The following is a 17210-nucleotide window of genomic DNA, read 5'->3' as shown; positions in this document are numbered from 1 at the left end:
AATTACATATCAGAATTGAAATAAAAAAATACCAATGTCCTTTGGTTTTTCTTACAGTGGAAACGGTTTTGCCAATAAAGCGTTAGCATTCTGCTAATGTATGCTGATTGGTCGGCTAAGTACTTACTGATCGTGACAGGACACCCTTCTTTGATGGCACCCGAAGTCTGTTTAAGTTTTGAGTCAGAGCCCTTCTGTGTTTTGGTCCACAGTGATTATCATTATCATATTAATGTGTGAAACCGAAATGGCCAATGCCGTAAAGTGGCGCGTGATGCCACAGATACTACTACTACAGTAAGGTATTTCACCACAAAAAAGCTGCGAAAAATCTAATCTAATGGAACTATATTTTCTCGACCGTTTATACTGAAAACATCATGAAAATTAGCAGAATTTTTTTTACCACATAAAAGTTACATTTTGGGACTACAGCTCCATAGGCCCCCATTCATTCTGGAACACCTCACGATCGCCCCCTACACAACTGGAAGTTTGATTAGGTTCCAAATTAACATGTATTTTTGTAACTATTATTTACATGTATTAAAATTGTCAATGTTATTTTTGACACTGGTTTCACTTCGGCTCTTCTTGTTTTTGGTAGAAAGTACTGTGTTTTTTGTGTGGGTTAACCTGACTAACTAGGTACTAGAACATTATATGTGCAGAAAAGTAATGTTATTTCTTTATTAGTGATGTTAGTGCTAATAACAAAATTGAATGTCCTTGAGTAGTTAATCTCAGATGCAGATATCTCAAAACATGAACAAATAAAACTGAAAGTTTCTGCATGACTAGACAGGAGTAAGTGAGATAATATCACTTTTTGTAACTTGGGTGATTGACTGGTTTTATGTGCTACAGAGAAAGACAGAAAAGGAAAGCCTACAAAACCTCATGGGGAACTCATTAATATGAATTTGTTTTTAAATTATTTTTTCTTGTCTTGTCTCGTGTGCCTGTTTTTTCCTCCGTACTTGCTAACTGTAGCTTCTAACTGACCGTTCAGTATAGATTTGATGGATGCAAACAGAACCGTTAGAACCGTTTCTAACCGGCTGCTGAAATAAACCAACAGCAGTCCTCATTCAGACACAGAAGGCGAGCAAGAAAATGAGACAAAGCTGGAGGGCTGTGAGCAGAATGTTTGCTGGGTTTCTTTCTGTTCCACTGCTCCCCTCCCTCATTCCCTCCACCCCAGTTAGCTGGAGACACACAGAAAAACAGTGCATGTTTGAAAAAAAAAAATGGAGGCAAAACGCAGCCACACAAAGGCAGCGCTTGCACTCTCCATCGCCAGCTTACTAATCGGCGTCTTTGCTGTGCACGATGCATGCCTGTCGCCCGTTACACGGCAGCATTGCCATGGCGACCGGGGTCTGAGTAATCATTTGTGCAATGACCCCTATTCTCCAGAGGGAAGACGGAGGGATGGAGGAGCTGAAGGGAGGAGGGGGGAGGAGGGTGGAATGAAAGCAGAGCCAGCAAAAGCAGAGGAAGGGAGGGAGGAGGGAAGGGGTGGGGAGCAGCATAGCAAAGCAGCAGGGACCCAGACAGAAAAAAAAGCAAAAAGAAAACAGATTTTCTTTCTACTGGCAGCAGGGAAAGAACCTTTTATGTTTTTACATAATGAACAGAACTCACTCTCAGAAAGGATGGACAGAGAGAACACATGAGTTAAAGAAAAACTTGGATTTAGTAAAATGATAACAGTGGGAGGATAAATGTGATACCAGAAAATGGGATGTGCATCTTGTGGACAAAGACTGAAGGAAAGAAGACAAGAGAAAGACACAAAGGCTGTTTAGACAGTAAGCGTGCTAATGAGTGATGATCGTTACACACCACTATGTGGAAGGAAGATTTATGGGTAGTCGGGCTAAAAGTGGTGTTCCAGGAGAGGTCATGGGTTTGCTAAAATAAAATGATAAATTGGCTCATCCTCTGGGGAGCAGGGACATGCTCAATACATTGTATTGTTTGAGCTTTTGCTACATTTTGGATACAAAAGGGACATTTTGAACTGACGGTCTTAAGCTAAGTCAGTCATGACTTGGTGTTCTAAGTCCAAACTTATATCTACAGTACAACAGTTGCAGCATCTAGGTTTAAGCTATCTTCACGCTAAGACCGCCTAGCTAAGATCTAACACCTAGTCAGAAGCCGGCGTGAAGTCAAAATATTTGTCTTGCCAGGGAGGTCTTTTGACTTTTTCTGTACAGTGTTTTAAGAATGAAGTTTGTCTGAGTTTGAACAATCATTCATCTCAGTCTCTGGAGGATTTTTCCTGGGGTGGTCTGCACAAACTGGTCTTTACGAAGCCTGGTCCTACTGCTAAGTTAGTTCTTGTTAAAGGTTCAATATATAACATTCAGTCTTTTCGTTTGCTCGATTAAGTTCAAAAAACCAAACCCTGAACCGTCAGCTCATGAAACTCAGGTCAAACTGTCAAACTAGGCAGTGTTGGATCAAATATCAACAACAATAATATCAATATGTTACTGCATTGCCTAACCTCGTATGTTTTCAGAAACATATCTTAGTGTACTGTTTAGCTGTAATATGAGAAACTTTGTGACCTGGTCGCCATGTTGAAAACAGATGTGGGAAAGACGCACATGCACTAACATACACACTCACATTAGGATGCACACATGGCTAGCTTGGCTATCAAAACACAGTACAGATTTGAATTTCAAACCTGGTTTTGTAATTCATAAGCAGGTGACTTGCAGAATGTTTCTACAGTTAGTGGAGCTGAATGTTGTATATCGCACCTTTAAGACTATTTCATAGAATGGACTTTACCAAGATTAGTGATGTGCGTCCATGTGAATGCCCATGTGACAACGGCTATTGCCTAGCAGCATGTGTTGCTATGACACATTGATGCCAATCTCCTGCTGTCTTGCTAATTTTGTAGCTTATCGTTTCTTTTGGGTAACGTTAGGGGGGAACACATAAAAAGAAAAGGCAACCTTATGGACACTGAGATAAGAAAATTATTTAGTGGAGTGTAGCAGTGAGGTTGAAGATTGTAACCAACTGAATAACTGTCCCCTTCCAAGAGTGTAGGAGAACCTATGGTGGATGCAAAACTCACAAAAAACATAAAAGACTACACTTCACTAGAGCCAGTATTCGGTTTGTCCATTCAGGGCTACTGTAGAACATGGTGGTACAACATGGTGGGGTCGATGAAAGAGGACTTGCTCTCTTGTGAGATATTGGGATTCATTCTAAGGTAATGAAAACAGCATGATTCTTAGTATCAGGTGGGTATACACTAATGAAAACATAATTATAAATATTATTTTTCATTGCTGCCAATAGATCCCCCTAAATCTTACATACTAGTCCTTAACTAGAGCTGAACAGCAGCACAAGAAAACACCGATCACCAATATAATGAATAAAAAGAATAATTTGACTTGGAGAGAAATAACACAGCACACTAAAGTTCTGTCTTCTTACAGGCCGTTAACATTTTCCTTGTTATTAATCATAGCCACAGTCTTTCCCTAACCGTAACCACAATGTAATTACCATGTGCAGATAATGTAGGAAGTGAAAACAATATAATTGAACATTAAAAAAAGTTTGGCTTTGAACATAATTTAGTACCAATGTTCTTGTTTGGCAATAAGATTAAATAAAAGTCCATCAAAATTAAAACACGTCCCACAAATCTTTTGATGGACTTGGTGGCCTTTGATTGGACATGGATGACATGTTCCTACATTACATGAACACACACCCTGTAGTTTTTTTCCCCCACACACCATCCTGCTGCTGTAAATACTCACTAGATAGTCAAATGTGTATTCATCTACAGTTGAAAATAATCCCTAACAAATGCATCTTTTTCTCCTGTTTGAGTGACGTATGATGAAAACTAAAGTGCCCAGCTGCTGTGGGATTTTACTGAAGCATTTTTCAATATAAGAATATATATCTGTGTGGCCGTGTTTACCTCGGTTCGAATCCCGCGCCGAGCTGTCCTATCCTGCATGTCATTCCCCCTCTCTGCCTCCAGTTTCCTGTCTCTCTCTACTTGTCTGTCCATTAAAGGCAAAAAGTCCCAAAAAATATACTAAAAAAAAAAAAAAGATTATATATCTGTGCCCTGTTTTTAAAGAGCTACAGACAGTACCAGTCAAAAGTTTGGACACACTTTCCCATTCACTTGAATAAGAGAGTGTGTTCAAACTTTTGACTGGTAAGAACCAAAAGGCTTGGAGCTGACTGCCACAGACATTGTAAGAACGTTAGATGTATGCTGTGTTGGTTTTGGTCTATTAATTGAAATTTGTTGAGAAGGGGTAAGCAGGGTGATTTTTTACTAGCTTAACTCTCCTATTGTCTTCCCATCGACTGTCCAACTTTTGTCCTCCCGGGTCCTGCATGGTTTAACTGCTTACAAAGCATAAGCTAGAAATTGTCACCCAATTCTCTGTTACCAACTTACCACACTTTACACATATTTTTGGGAGCTATGGTCTCATTTAAATGAAATTACACCTCATTTTTGAGTTAACGCCTGTTGTCCCCTGGGGTCAAAATGAAACTGAAGACAACAGGAGGGTTCATAGAATATGTACGTTTCTTCCCTCTCTGGTGATCAGGTACTGTGGCAGGAATGATTCAGGAAGTATGTCCATCTTCAGTGTCTACTTTGAGGAGGATTGAGTTATGTGTACAAGTCAAACTGTGTGTTTTATTAATGTATTAAATCTTCTTAACTTACATTTGTGTTACGATTCTCTCAACTGATTAGCAATACTAGCTAAATTCAAAAAAAAATTGATTGTCATCAAGATACTCTACTGGTGTCCAGTAGAGTATCTAGTGGTATGTACAGCCTCTGTGGCTCCTTTAAGAATAACAATTTCCTCCACTAAAGCTGTTCTAGACTCTTCATACACTGTAAAACTGCTGTTTCCAAAAGAGAAAACCATATATATGGTGAAAGCTCTGATTTACAGGTTAAAAAGAACAAATGAGTTGCTTTTTAACCACACCTTAAAATCTCAGTGGGGTGTGGTCAGGTGTGAATGGTTGCAATCGGGACCCCACTCTGCCATGAAGTGAAGTGTTGTACTTCATGAGGTATTTTTGCAGTAAAACATGCTAAATGGCAGCAGGAACAGGCTTTTAAAGGCAGGGTGAGGTTGCTCTTTCAAAGGGGATTAGAGCAGTTGATGTGATTGGCCATTACTGAAGCTCACCATCATTAAAACTCCACCTGCTGATACTGCAGTTCTTGTAATGTATTCATCAATCTCTTTTCAGCCTGTGCCACACTGCGCCAGGATTGTGGATGAGCTTATAGTCAATAAAATTGCTAATATGTGTTAATAACAACCACTGTGGCCCCGAGTTTATCGTGTCTCGGCCCTCTAAAAGCTACATAAACTAATTATTTTATATCTGCAATGGACAAAATGACTATATGTAATGACAAACCCACAGAGATACAGAGTGTGAGTATCTTTCAGCTCATTGTTTTGGTGTTAACTCACAACTTATTATATTACTATATTGGTTCAGTCTTACCACTCTCATCAAGTAACATTGGCTCTTTTAAGAGAAAAGGCTCACTGCACACTACCAGCCACCATTTTACTAAGTTTCCCTTGTTTCCCTTGTATTTTCACCCCTTCTCCTACTGTGCTCCTATTTCCTTGTTACTCCTATAGGAAACTCCTGTAATTTGCAACTTCTCAACCTTTATCATGAATAATAGTCACACACGGATCTATAAGTTTCATATGTTTGTCTGACATCGCCAGATCGTCTATGAAACACAGTCTACACACACAAATCCACACACAACGTACAGTGACAGTTTCAACCCATCATTTAATACAACCCAGCATGTGTACAGCTGCACAGTCTTTCCTCTTGTCCTCTTGTCCTCCTCCCTCTGCTGCTGATGTGATTCACTGCCTGCAGGTGATGCTGGTAGATAGAGGAGGGGCTGCTTTGTCTCAGCCAGCAGCTGACTTTACAAGAATTTGCCAAATTTGAAGATGTGTGGCAAACTCAGATAAACAGTTAGACAGCATACAGACTGCTTTTGTGTTATTAGATTCAACCGACACGCTATGGTTGTATAGAACATACCTGTGGTGGATGGAAGATGAAATTTTCTACATGTTTATGCTTGTTGAACAAGTGGTTTGATAAAGCTTTCTTTCGGTATTTAGCTGCTCTAGAGAAATATATGTTTTTCTAGGGTAGCTGGATAGAAAAACAGTGATAAGGGAGTCAATATTGGGCTTAAATTCATCTGATTCTTCAAGTAAATGCTAATATTGATCTCTGTCTGCTGGGTGTTTAAATAAGCAATTGTTAACATATGTGTTGATGCTAAATGTTTGCTATATCAAATTCATATGGGTCAATAATATAATGAAAAAAACCGAGGGAAACAATGAATGCAGTGCCTTTAGGCTTTATGAAAGAAGACATATGATGCTTTTTTATGATTTTCTATCATTTATATACTGTAAATATGTCACATATAAGAATCAGTGGTTCCCCACAGCACCCCCTCAACGATTTTTTTTGTTATAGCTCACTGAGCCACCCAACCACCAATAAAACTTGCATAGCCTATATGTACACAGAAGCTTATCAGTTTAAACATTTTCATATTATAATATACTGTATATTAGACTGTATTAAAGGTATGGTAGCAATGTGGGGGAAAATGAGGAGAAAAGTTGTGAAAACCAACACAACCCCCCCCCCCCCCCTCCCTTCGTGCTCCCTCTGGAGCTCCACCCCCGAAGTTCATGGACGTGCATTGCCATGGTAACAGACGTAACCACTGTGCAAGCTGACCAACATGGCGTAGTCTGAAGCGTCTGCTGCGGGACGGTAAGTTAGCAGCATTTATAGCTCTGATAGTACAGGTAGCTAGCCTGGCTAACACCAGACTGCGTCTCAATCTCATGTGAGATTATTGTGATAGCAAACCTGTGTTTATAAGTCTTCATGACTGTAAACACTTTGAAAGCAGTGAACAAACACCAGATACAACTACACCAGCAACTACGCAGCAGCTACGTTGTAGGTTACGTTAGCAGCTGCGAAGCTAACGTGCAGAGTGTTAAAAAGCTGTAGTAACAACTCTTTACAGCTAACATCACAATAACAACAACAACATCCTGACTAACTAGACAGTGAGCTGAATGTCAGCAGGTAACGTAACAGTTTATGTGAAGCAGAGCTGAGCTGATGTTACTCACCTGTCCGGCAGATCAGCGTCCGCCTTCACTCTCCGGTCCTCCGCCAGGTCTCCGTCTGTCCCTGTCCGCGAGTCCTTGTCTCGTCAAAGTCCTTCTTTTATATTAAATGTTCTTCTAACTTTATCCTCTCTGGATGTTTCTTGGTCACCTTTCCGTCTCCACTATGTTACCATACCAGACGTTTCTCGCTCCGACTGCGTACACTACATAACCCCCCCCCATCTGACCATGAACACTCCCTCTCTCTGATTGGCTGGAGCATTGTTGTGTTGGCTCGCTCTGAGCCACATATTTATCTTCTGAATCTGTTTTTTTCAGAGCGCACTTAGAAGGGACAGCTAGCGGATAGTGAGGAGAGATTCTGTGATTTTGACAAAAATGTATTGGATTATTATCGCTCACTACACCTTTAAATAATATGAAGAAGAACAGGTGAAGATTTACAGATAAACAATTTAGTAAAATAGTCAATGAATACAATTTAATATGTTAAAGTGTATTTGTTTCAGTGTCTTCAATTAAAAAGAGTTAATGCGTAATTTGTACAAGGAAAAAAAAACAATACCCTCCAAAAAAGGCTGCAGACATGTGAGCTGCTGTTGATGTGGAGAGAGAGGGAACAACCTGCATGTCTGACTCCACTGACAGGATGTCTTGTTTTCATATGATGAGACAGCCACATAACACAAATATGAATTTATACCACAGTGCAAGGTGCACAGATAATGATGGATAGCTGTCTTACTCAAGCAATCAACCATTAGCTGAGTCATTTCATCAGTTGGCTCAGATTCAGTGCTGAGATGTTTCAAAGTTTCTTTGAGCTGTTTACTCTCTCAAATCACTGTTGTGAAGCTCACTTTTTTTCCTCCTGAATGCTGAGCTCCTGCAAAACTCCTGAGCTGGAGGGCATGTTGTGCTACTATGGCAACTGGCAACAGTGAGTTGTCATTTCAGCTGCGACAGCTATTTAACTGTTTAATATGCATATAGTGATGCTCATAGTCATTGCTCATTTATTCTGTTAATGTAAATGTTGCTGATTTTTTGAATGCGTTGAAATGTTATTAAAAGAAATGCACACAACACGCAATAGCTGCACAATATGATTCAATTTAGAACTGATGTACAGAATTTTAACCATACCCATGAATGGCCGTAACTAGGGCTGTAGTCAACCAGATCAAATCTTAGGCGACTATAGTTGTACACAATCTTCAAGTAATCAATTAGTGATAGGGGTGGGCGGTGAGGGAGGGGGGTTGTTCTCTCTTTCTCTGTTTAGCATCTTTAGGTTAGGCTAACCCATTGTTGCTAACTTTGGCACTAACCCCCTTTACTTTTCCAGCACTTGGGGAAATAACAGACATGACTTTGTTGGTTTTGAGAAGTTGTAGGGAAACAATTTTAAATTATTGGATATTACAGGACAGAGTGAACTCAGCAGCCACACATTTCTTTGTTTTGCATCTTCAGGTTAGGCTAACCCATTGTTGCTAATTTTGAAGCTAACCCCCTTTACTTTTCCAGCACTTGGGGTAATAACAGACGTGACTTTGTTAGTTTTGAGAAGTTGTAGAGAACAGTGGATGTTTGATGGTTGATGTAGAATGTTCCTCCTTATGAAAGCAACATGACAATTATTCAAAGTGTGGGCTCATCCGGAGGCAGGCCTTAAAGAGACAGGAGCTAAAACAGCCTGTTTCAGACAGAGGCTGAACTGGGTCAGTAGATAAAAAAGGAGCTTTTTTAAAACATAAACCATGCAAAGATATTCAAGCAGAACCCCAGATTTAAAATATGGACCTGAAAATGTGCATGACGTGTCACTTTTTATGCATTAGATTAGAAACACAGTTAACTGATATAATTTACTACTAAATGTAACAACCTCTCTCTTTTTACATACACTTGTTTCCCTAATTGTCAGGTAATGTCTTGGGCCATTTATAGGCTGAGCTACTAACGTTCTATTTACTGAAATTGCATTTAAAAAAATAGATGCAATTTGGTTAGAGAGATTTTGCAATGGGTTAGAAAGAGAAATGTCTCATAGAAACAGTCCCTGATGAAAACGGTTCACAGCGAGGTCTGTGCATTATCTAGAGGAACACAGATACTGTGGAAAGAGATGCATACTTTCAAAAAATACAATTTAATTCACCTCAATTTATTGGGTTGGGGAGAGAAATCCTACACAGATGTCTCAAAACCTGGACAAATAAAACCAAAACTATCTGCATGAATTCATACTACTTGATGTTAGTGAGATTTTTGCAATAAATAATTTAGGTGGACTAAACCTTTAGGTATCTGATTTTACAGTTATTGGCAGGTGCTCATAAAAACAGACACAAATAATATGTCATCCTCATCTAACCACACACACAGTTATAGTGAATCATTAATCAGAATATATTACATATGTTACCAAATCTTTTTTTGATTGTATGTGATATATATCATGTATGTCCATGTGTGTTCTTCCCTTTGGCCAATCACTGACACCCATTATTCCCCATCAGCAGCATCTGATATATATTTTGTGTGACGGACATACAGGACTGGATGGTGAAGTCAGGCATGAGAGTCCCTCCCCAGCCTCATTGTGGGAGAAAATCTTCATCAATAAATAATCATACTCTTCACGCTCTTTGGAACACATGGTACTGTACTAAAAAGCCGAATATCTGAAAGATCTGCTACAAACAACTGCTTTTCTACAAGATAAAACAGAACAGATGAAAGAAAGGTTGGCGAGCAGTACGGCAATTAGGCGCTCGCTGTAGAAGATACTGAAATAGATAACACAAGATGTTGAAGTTTAAACACAGGAATAGGAGTGATAACAGCAAGCGAGCATGCAGGACTGTGGCAGATACCTCGATGGTCTCCAGTGCTGACCGTGCATGCAAAGGAAGCTGAGAGAAATCAGCCTCTGCTTTGCTGACACCTGCAATTGTGCTGCAATGCTGCACTCCCTCTCTGAGGCACAGAGAGAGAGAGGGAGGGAGAGAGAAAGAGAGAGAGAGGGAAATAAACATGCTTAGGAGGAAACAGAGGGCTGAAACATAAGAGGATGTCAGTGGAGTAAGCAGAGGAGTGGTAAAAGGAGCCAGAGACAATTGAGCAGTGAGGCTGAAAAGATGAGGGAGAACATAAATGGAAGAGATGGGCATGGGTGGGAGGACAGGGAGTGCAGATACGAGGAGAGACTGAAAATAGAAAGAGACCGCAATATAATGGAAGAATGTGTGGAGGGAGGGAAAACATGGTAATGGAATAAAGATTTAAAATCACTACTTTTTGTGATAATGCGTGAACATCTATGGAAAGGGATTGTATATTAACAGTACAGTGATATGTAAGTAGGTGGTAATATGTGAGAATGCATGTGCACCATACTTATTTGAATCCTTTCTCTTTGTTATAAGAATAAAAACGGCACCACTACAACCACACAACTAAAAAGCTGCATCTGAATCTGACAACTCTCAAAATGTGATTGTATCAAATGGTATATTAACATATCTTATCATTTTAAAAACTTTTTTAAAGTAAGTAGTTAAATATTTATTTTCTTTCTGAGAGTGGAATAAAAAAGGTTGATATTAATCGCAAAGCGAAGACATGGTATGGTTAGCTTAGATTAGCATAAATACTGGAGGCACTGGGAAACAGCCAGCTTGCCTCAAAAATACACTCATGAACACCTCTTAATACATTTTCAGACAAGTTTTAACCTGTTGGTTTGCATTGGAACCAGTTTGAGTTACAGTTTGTCTTCAGTGCCATCTTTTATGATTGGAGCCAGGACCTAGCACTACCTTAATAAGCTAGTCCTGGGCAGGTATCATCATCAAGTGACATTAAACTTACCAAAATGTTGTGACTATTGTTTGACTCAGTGCAGGACCTGCACCCATGGAGAGCAATCGATGAGCCACCTAACAATCACAGCTGTCAATCAATGTCCACACAGCAGACATCAAAGCTACTATAAGTCTTCAAATCTTAATAACTGAACAATCATTTCAAAATTGACCACCAGCACGCTTATTAGAGGACCTGAATCTAGCGATCAAGACCAGAATGACTCATTAAAAAAATCGTAGTATTTCTAGACAGAAGTTGAGACTTTTGGGAGCCTTCGGTGGCACTTTCAGTTTCTTTTGTATTGATTTTTGTCTGAAGTCACGGTGAATAAGTAGCTAGGTAGGTATAGCTAATGTCTGTAGTTGGTATATATTGGCTGTTTAGGGCAAATAAGTAGACAGCACTTCAGCAGCCACATTTGTGAGAATAACTATATCATACTGCTAACTATATTTAACATGTTGTACCGTTTGTTAAATTAAAATGGAAGTGTAAAAGAAAGAGAGTCACCACCTCAAACTACTGCTTGATCTATATATAATAAACAAATAAGATAGGAAGTGTTAATTAATGAGCTGTAGAAGTGCTGGTACGTGTATTTTTGAACTGAACTTTTTCAGCCTAGCTGTTTCCCCTTAGCTATGCTATGCTATTAATAACCTTCTATATAATCTTACCTACCTATATATCCTAATATAGGTATGAGATTAATATCCATCTGTTCATCGCACTTTAAGAAAGGAAGCAAAAAAAGTGTATTTTCCTAAATGTTTCATCCTTTCATACTGTACTAGTTTTTGATGCATTTTTGGTCTGTAAAAAACTGTAAATATCTGTTTTAAATGTTTATTAGCTAGTTAGCATATAAAGATATCAGTGATATAAAAAAAAAAACCCAAAGAAACCATTTGTTCTCACTCACCTGAAGCTGTAAGTAGCCATGCAGATAAAAGAAAGATAAAATCTATCTTTGGTTTTACTGTTTTCATGGGAACAATTCCTTTATTAGAAAAATAATAAAAAAAACAATTGATAGCACATTCTGTGGAATATCCAGAATAACACACTGTTTCTATAGAGAGATTACTGGTAATGGTTTTTAATGTATTCAATGTTGCTATCATTACAAGCCAAATAACATTCGCCTCCACTGTACTGTGACAGAGGTAAAAATCTGACATGCAAACTTTAAACACGGCTCTATACTACTTGATGTAAATGAGAAAGAAAAAAGTTTGCAATATGGGTGAACTGGCCCTTTAATGTCAATGGCTATAGTCTGTCAGCAAACTTCAACTTGAATTAAGAGATAGTCATAACTCAAGAAAATACACCACAGTATTTTTTGTAATAACATGGCTACATATATTATTACCATGCATTTGATGCATTTTGTGTAGGGTTACTTTCTTTATCGTGCAGAATGTATATTTATGTGATGTGACATATGTTAGTATTCTTCGAATCCTCAATGTGTCACTGTCAGTCTCTAGCTGAAAGCCTTCTCCGTATAATGATTATGGCACAGATTGGAGTGTGTGGATGCTCTTTCGATCATTATATGCTGAATCTCAGCTCAGGCACCTCCAGCAAGCCTCTATCTAGTGAGCGGTGATGTTCATGTATTAAATTGGAGGAAACCTGCTTCATCACAGAGGTTTCAGACCCTCTGGGGTGCGCTCCTCTTTGCAAACAGCTACCTCCTCTGGAAGAAAAGATGAGTCTGTGTCCCGCTCTGCATCATACATTCATCATTCATAGAGAACATCACAATCAGGCATCCTCCAGACATCACTCAGTCAGGTCTCGGTTTTATCTGGAGGGTTGTTCCACGTTCCCTTGATTTCTATTTTATCTTGCATTAAAATAAGTATGTTTTGAAGGCTCTGTGTGCAGGCTGTGGAGTCACTGTCCCACCCCAGAGGGAGAATTTGGGAACAGTAACAAAACACTAATTACACAGGGCAGAAAACTAGTGCTGCACTGGCCTCTACAGGTTCAACACAGGTTATTGCACTCACTTGGCAAGCATCTGAACCTTTGATGAATCTGTAGAGGCCACTGCAATGCTGGTTTCCTGTGCTATGTGACTGAGTGGGTTTTGTATTGCTCGCACTCATAAACATAACCTGGTCAATGTGTGTTCTCTTTTATTCATGCTCTACCACCATTTATTCACTCAAGGCAGGAGGTGGGAGTAAGTCAAACACATGCAAATCACAAATCTTAACCTTCAAATCTCAAGTAAGTCTCAAGTCTTAACCTCCAAGTCTCAAGCAAGCCCTAGATCAGTTAACAGCTAGTGGTCATGAAAAGTTGAGTTTTATTTCCAGCATTAACTAAAACTGTTGTAGCCTGCTCACACTTTATAAATCTGATAAATCTTACACCTTGTTACAAATGTTACTGATATCTGCTAATCAATAACAAGCCTCCTAAATAATCAACAATGGAGAGTAGGGCTCTCAAATTTTAATGTAACTGTGTTAGCTAGTTACATTCGTGCATAGTCTAACTCTAACCAGTTATATGGCCCCAAATTGTCCCCACAAGTATCTTTTATATTCTCAGTATCTTCTCAATTAAATGCATAATCGATTCGAAGCCAAGTCTAGCATAGCGTAAACTTAACGTTAGCTTATTAGTCAATGTTGCACAAGCCAATACGTTAGCTAAAAAGACACATTCACATTACTGTGTTTGTGGTTTTTGTAGTGATGGATGAAGTTGGATATTGTGGTGGTCATGTTACAGCTGTAACCCTTTCATATTGCTGTTCTCTTCGTACAACCGCCATTGACGACATGATGGCTGCCTAGTGTGTTAGCCTCTGCTGGTTTGCTATGTCCTAATTAGGTTGCCAGGTTTGCGCACATGGTTGAGAAATCAAATCTCTAGAAAAATGGAAATATTTAATTTTTTAAAGTCCTTTCAAGTCATCTTAAGTCTAAGACAAGCTGCAAGTCATGAATATCAAGTCAAAGGCAGTTTGAGTTTTTTTTATTAATATTAGTAAAGCAAGTTTCAAGTCTGACTTATCAAACTCATGTGACTCTAGTCCCCACCTCTGACTCTCGGTATTGAGCTGCCTTCAGATATTAGATGGTGTCATTGATTGATGTTAGTGTTAATACCATTCACAAGTTATTATTCCATCTCTCACAATCTTAATATTGAATGAATATTCTCAGAGGCAGATTCTCAGTTTTAGGAAGCAGAACTATTTTATGTTCTATTCAAAATGTCAGGACAGAAATGTCCATCTAATGTACTGTCATTTCAAACTTAATATAACCCACCATGACTCATGAGCTGCTGCCATATGTTTTATTTATTTATTTATTTTTAAAAGACATGGGGTCTAGAACATCACACATGGGTTTGTGAACAGTTGTTTTGAAGCCTAGAGTTTGGCTTTACAACTTACTTCCACCTGGAGCCACAAAACCCTAATTTAGTCAGAAGAACATACTTCTCTTTAAAGATACATTGAGGGGATTTTTTTGTCCACCTGATGGCAACAACCTATTAGCTATTAGGTATAATATGGAAGTCAAAATAGATCTTTTAAAGGAGCCTACTGTCTTCCCAATTCTTTATCCCTTTGGCATGTGTTTATACAGCCCCCAGCTAACTCACCAGCACACTAAACGATGTTGGGACCACTGTATACACCAATTAGCAGCCTTCATAACCCACAGTTGTAACATAAAATATACCAGTGGCACCACAGACTTCACCACTTATATGGAGTCAACCTGGCTGTAAAGTTCCTGTGTGGAGCAGTCAACACACGACAGTAATGTAAGCATTAGCAGCTAATGCTACCTCTGACACCTTTTTCTGTTTATGAAGTCATGAAATGTTTTGTACAATGCAGCATCATTGAAAATACCAAATGAAGAGGGATGATTCTAACCCAGGAAGTACAGTAAATGTAAATTTTAGTGAAAACAAACCTCTGAGGAACTAACTGGAAAGCTATCCAGAATATCACAACACACACAGTACACTACATATAGTAGTGTTTACTGCTGTGTTTTTGGAAGAAGACTGCTTGGGTATTTCTTATTCAGTAATCGAAATAAAAATGGAGGAAAAACAGATTTTTATTTTATTTTAGTCACACTTTTCTTGTTAAAGTAAAATTTATTATTGTGGCTGTATCTAATCACATGGAATTGCTTTTAATTTGCAGTGTATTGTATTGCTACAAATGTATCTGTGTAGTTTTTGTATCAAACCATACTTGTTAAGGAGTAAATTTACACTGAGCAATATTAAATCCTGAATCTGGCCAGTGGATAAATATGAGCCCAGTGTTCATTCACATTTAGCAGCTAAATGCGCTACTACATTCACAAACTAGTCGTTTATAGCTAACAGCTGAACTGGAAACAACCCTGATGAGAGCTTTGAGACTGACCCAAAAAAAAAACCCAAGAAAAGTAAATCTGTTAACTGTAAAATCAAAACAATGAGCTAAAAGATGCTGAAACTCTTTTTAGAGCTGCACTGGTGATTTTTCACCGTGGGTTGGTTCCATTATCAATATAAACTGTTAAGTAGAGCAGCTTTAAGTTTCATCCTTTATTCACCACTATGACACACAGAAGAATACTCACAACCTCCACAGACACTCAGTAGTGCAGTTGGAGACTTTTTATGAGCCACCATCTAGTGGCCATTAGTGGCACTCAGGTATTTCTGTGTTAGCATCAGTTTTCAGACATGGTGGTGTCTGCTTGTGACCATTTACTGCATCCGCAAATGAAACTTGACATAATGATGCACACCAGCCTACTAAGAGTGAAACAGTGCATTGTAACTGGAATCTTTTATTCCTTATTCTATATCTGTCTGCTCATTATGACTACACCTATCAGTGCCACATATTGTGACATGGTACACCTTCAGGTGATAGCACTATGTTGTATTTAAAAATGTGAGGCAGCAGGGTTTGTTTGTTTTCTACACTTTCTAAGCCAAAAATAGTCATAGTCTTATCGTTGCCTGCATGTGAAGCCTCATGCCCTCATTAATTGCTGTGCAGATATTAACATGATGTGTGATTCAAGTGTCATTTTATTCAAACTAAAAGGAAAAAAAGTCACATTTTCTCTCTTCTAGTGGTATCTGTTCATGTGGATAGTTCAGGTTTCTTTTGTTCAATGTGTCTCTCAGGTTTCATCTCCAGAAATGTACTTCAGTAAAGTGGAGGTGAATGGAATTTTGTTCATGGTGCTCACAAACTGTCTGAAGAATGACATTTATTTTAAAAAATTAACAGCAGAAACACTAGGGCTGGATATTGGTACTTCATACCTTTAAGGTATGGACTGAAATAAATCGATACCAAGTTGTATTGAAACGTCTTCCATCAAACGATACCTGCTATTGATCCTTTTTGCACTGTATGGACTTGCTCACAGCCAATCAGTGCAAGCGTTCTTCGATTTAATGCAACATGTGATTGGTCCACTGCCACAGCAGCTACAACCCATTTGTGGTGGTGAAGTCATGGTGAATTTAAGTTACCCTGCTTAACAGTTCAGCAGCCAAGATGTCACATAAACACTCTAGTGTGTCTACACTACACACCTGTTACACCAGATAAAAGACAGAGCACTAAATGTAGAATGGGTATTAAATGAAGTACTCAGTTGGTATCAGTATCACTTTAAGGGTACTTGGATTGGTACTGGTATTGCCATTTTTTAAACAGAGCTCTATGAAACACACATCTGGGCAGTTACAGACCTCACTGTCACTGGTGTTATGTGGACTACTTCTTTGCAAAAAAGTAGTTCCAATGAAAAATGCTGGACAGAGGTGCTGCTGCTGATTTTTTAAATGCATATTACATTGATTTGAACACCACAAATGAAAATTTCACTCACGTCCTTTGGAATGGGATTGAGACAGATATCGATGAAAACTTAGATATTGGACAAATATAACCTAAACTAAGGCTAGATATGATTTGGATGAACCAACCTTTTAATCAAAGCAGGTATTTTCCTCTTGGTCGGTGTGCTTATTTTCTGTGAATACACAAAGTCTGTAAGGCAATCA

Source organism: Scomber japonicus, chromosome 19 (assembly GCF_027409825.1).
Source record: "Scomber japonicus isolate fScoJap1 chromosome 19, fScoJap1.pri, whole genome shotgun sequence".
NCBI lineage: Eukaryota > Metazoa > Chordata > Actinopteri > Scombriformes > Scombridae > Scomber > Scomber japonicus.
This window is presented reverse-complemented; position numbering follows the sequence as displayed.